A 4,474-nucleotide genomic window follows, 5' to 3' on the forward strand; every position below is an offset into this window, starting at 1 on the left:
CTTGATTTTACCCGTCTTTTTTTTCCTCAAATACCTTCAAATGCCATCTTATTTGAAATTTTTCCAACTTATTTTGATTATTTGAAACTTCTTGATTTTGATTACTTGAAACTTCTTAGAAATTATGAAGTAATGCGTTCTCAGAAGGACAATAAAAAAAATGGAGAAAAAGAGAAGCACTATGAGATAACTTTGTCAAAGTCAAAGAAATTAATTCTTAATTTAAACTAAAAAAAAGAAGAAGAAAAAGTCAAGAAAATGCTGCTTGTACACGCTGGGAGCTAGTGCCTATAAAATGGTCGCTCCATCCATGCCATCTTGCATCAAATCTCTACATCTTCATACATTCTAGAGCTCTGTAACTCACCACCATCTCTCCTATCGAGGAAAAGCACAGAATCTCTGCCTCATTTACAAACTTGCGTTACATTCTTTTGTACCTGAACAAACCTCTGTTTCACACACCAAGCCCAAGCCTTTATAATATCTATTAATCCTATTTATCTAAGTGCCAGCTTCAATACCTAGACTGCAATGGGAAGCATTGATGACTTCAGCCGTTATTCTTTCCCAGATGATTTTGTTTTCGGAACATCCTCATCAGCTTACCAGGTACATACTCTAAATTTTGCTGCTTCTAGTGCAGTAATTAGGAGGGGACAACAGAACATTATTTAAAATATACTAGTTATGTTAATTAATTTTTCGTTATTATTTTATTATGATATGCAGTATGAAGGTGAAACAAACAAACATGGTAGAGGACCAGCTATATGGGACACTTTCACTGAGGAACATACAGGTACCAATCTCTCTCATTAAAATTTGTATTTCCCTCGCTAAAAGTTGAATAGAATTATGTTAATGACCTAAGAAAACCACCATTATTAACTTTTCAACGTTTGCAGAGAGAATAAACGATCATAGCAACGGAAATGTAGCTGTTGATTTCTACCATCGCTATAAGGTATGGGAGTTCTTCATCATATTTTGGTTGTGGTTATCTATATGATGTAAATAACTATATTCTGATTAATTTAGTGTAATTGTTCTTAAAAAAAAATCGATAAATGTTACAGGAAGATGTGCAAAGAATGAAAGAAATGGGAATGGATGCTTTCCGATTCTCCATTTCTTGGTCTAGAGTATTACCACGTAAGTTTTTTTATTTTATTTTTTAAATTTTGGTTATGGATGCTTTCAGGATTTGACTTTGACATCTGTTTTGACTGAGTGAATTTCCATTTGATATATAATAGCTTTCCATTGGAATTTTTTTTTTTTTTGGAAAATGCAGATGGCAGATTAAGTGCTGGAGTAAACGAAGAAGGCATCAAGTTTTATAACGATCTCATTGATGACCTCCTGAAGAATGGTTATAACCTTTCCCTTCCCTTCAATTAATCATACTATTTTGCCAAAAATTCATGCGAAAATTCTTATACAACAAAAGGTTTATCTTGTGCGCTCCATCTGATTATATAGTGTTTTGTGATATATAGGTTTGCAGCCTTACGTTACTCTCTTTCACTGGGATACTCCACAAGCTTTAGAAGATAAATATGGTGGTTTCTTAAGCCCTAACATTGTGTAAGTAGCAACCTTTCGTTAATTATGCTTCAAATATTCAAACTTGTTGTAGCTTCGAAATATTATAATCTAATCTGTCATTTTGGAGACTTAATTTGTGGACATATGCTTCTCTAAAATTCAAAACATTCCTATAAATTTTCTCACATGAAACATTGATTTCCAGAAATGATTTCCGAGACTTTGTCGACCTTTGTTTCCAAAAGTTTGGAGACCGAGTGAAGAAGTGGATTACTTTGAACGAGCCATGGATGTTCAGTGTTCAAGGTTATGACATGGGCACGATGGCACCGGGTAGGATTTCTGTCGTTGTAAATGATCAACACCGATCCTTAAACACTGGCGCCACTGAAGTGTATACGGTTAGCCATCATTTGTTGCTTGCTCATGCTGCGGCAGTGAAACTATACAAGGAAAAATATCAGTCATGTCAAGGTGGACAGATTGGGATAACACTTGTTTCTCATTGGTTTGAACCTTACTCAAACAGTGAAGATGATCAAAATGCAACCAAAAGAAGCCTCGACTTCATGCTTGGTTGGTTAGTATTTTTTTATATATATCAAATTCAAAAGTACTTTCTGAATTCAAAAGTACTTTCTGAATTCTGAATTCAGCTAGAGAAGACCTGATATGTATGTATAAACAGAAGGTAATCAGTGTTTTTCTTCATGGTGGCAGGTTCATGGATCCTTTAACTAATGGTGACTATCCACGTAACATGCATGACTTTGTTGGTGGAAGATTGCCCAAGTTCACTGCCGAGGAATCTAAGATGTTGAAGGGATCGTATGATTTTATTGGAATTAATTACTACACAACATATTATGCTCAAAACATCGATGCAAATTATCAGAGTGTTGGATTCATGTCAGATGCTCGTGCTAATTGGACAGGTAGCCCAATGATCTATATCTTTTCTTTATTATTCATCTTTTTTTTTCAATTAGATGATGTTTTATCAATTATCAATTATTAATTTACTTTGTTATTTCTTAATTTTGTAGGAGAGAGAAATGGAATCCCAATAGGTCCACAGGCTGGTGTAAAATGGCTTTATATTTATCCCGAAGGCATCAGCAGGCTTTTGAATTACACCAAAGATCTATAAAGGGAACCCAACAATTTACATTACTGAGAATGGTATGGTTGAAATGAACGATCATACATTATGCTACATTTAAGTTTCTTAGTACTTCTCTAACACTAAGTATATATATATGTTCTTAATGTTTTTTTTATTGATTTTTTTTCAGGGGTTGATGACGTAAATAACAATGCTTCATCACTAAAGGAAGCTCTTAATGATCCCATAAGAGAAAAATCTTACAAAGACCACCTTAAGAATGTCTTGAGATCCATCAAGTGAGTTAATTTTGAGCATTTATTAACAAATGATCATTGATAATGAGTTTTTTAATCCATAGCAACAATTATATTATTAAGTTACCAGATCCATCTTACTGGGATTCAATATTTATTTATTGCAGTGAGCATGGTGTTGATGTTAAGGGATTTTTTGCTTGGTCTTTGATGGACAATTTCGAATGGGGAAGTGGTTATGCTGTGAGGTTCGGCCTCTACTACGTTGATTACAAAAATGATTTGAAACGATATCCTAAAAAATCAGTCAAGTGGTTCAAGCAGTTTCTTAGAAGAGACTCCCACAGTCCTATTCCACATACGTATCCTCTGATTACTTCTAATGAAACGTCGAAGATTGAAGATAGTTTGGTTCGGGATGCTAAAAGGCCAAGAAATGCCTGAATGCCTTCGGCAGGATTTGAAGTCAAAGTTGTTAGCATCTGCAAATTGGGCTTTCACGGCTGAAAGATAGAGCTCTCAGCATTAATTCAACAGAATTTGGTCACCACTTCATTCATTCAAGGCTGTGGTTAAGAATAAAAATTCATGGTTCTAGTTTTCCTTTCTTTTGTTTAATTATGGTTTTAGAATTTAATTTGATTATTTTACTGTTGTATCGTTTTCTCATTCGATTATTGATTATGATTCGTTTAATAATAATACAATTCTTCTGCACCAACATTCATTATGGTTCGTTTAATATTATTTTTTTCAGAAAGAAAACGTAATATTTGACTCTCAAAAGTTTTTTTAAAGAAATAGATTATAGTATAAACAAATACAAATGTATTGGATAAACCAAATGTCGCACTTTGTTTTGTGAAACCATCAGCCTTATTGTTATCAAGGAAACTGACCATTTCAAACAATTGCCAACTGAAGCCTAGCTGTAACCATGAATATTACCAGATTTTGTGCCTCCTATGATTATTGGACCCTCCTCAGTATATTTAGTGATATGGTTGAATGTTTTCTTGAAATTTATATGGATGATTTTTTTATTTTTGGTAATTCATTTGATGATTGTTAGACTAACTTAGAAAAGATTTTGAGCAGGTGTGAAAAGAAGAATCTTGTACTGAATTGGAAAAAATATCACTTTATGGTAACAAATGACATTGTACTTGGTCACATTGTTTCATCGAAAGGAATTGAGGTTGACAAATCTAAAACCGAGTTAATTGCTAACTTGCCAACACCAAAATCTATTAAAGATGTTAGATCATTCTTAGGACATGCTTGTTTTTATAGAAAGTTCATCAAAGATTTTAGTGTAATATCTAAGCCCTTGAGTAACCTTCTAACAAAGGATAATATTTTTGAATGGACTGAACATTGTGAAGAAGCCTTTGTTAAACTTATAAACTTGCTTACTTCTGCTCCTATCATTCAACCTCCTGATTGGTCATTACCTTTTGAAATAATGTGTGACGCTAGTGATTATGCCGTGGGTGATGTCTTGGGACAAAGAAAAGATAAGAAACCTTATGTAATTTACTATGCAAGTAAAACTTTGAAT

At 33.5% G+C, this 4,474-nt stretch overlaps 1 pseudogene; it reads left to right on the forward strand.

Moving 5' to 3' along the window:
• The first annotated feature begins 337 nt into the window (after positions 1 to 337).
• On the forward strand, positions 338 to 3,643 carry LOC133701217 (beta-glucosidase 12-like; annotated as a pseudogene).
• Positions 3,644 to 4,474: the final 831 nt, after the last annotated feature.

This window comes from Populus nigra, chromosome 1 (genome assembly GCF_951802175.1).
Source record: "Populus nigra chromosome 1, ddPopNigr1.1, whole genome shotgun sequence".
NCBI classification, from domain to species: domain Eukaryota; kingdom Viridiplantae; phylum Streptophyta; class Magnoliopsida; order Malpighiales; family Salicaceae; genus Populus; species Populus nigra.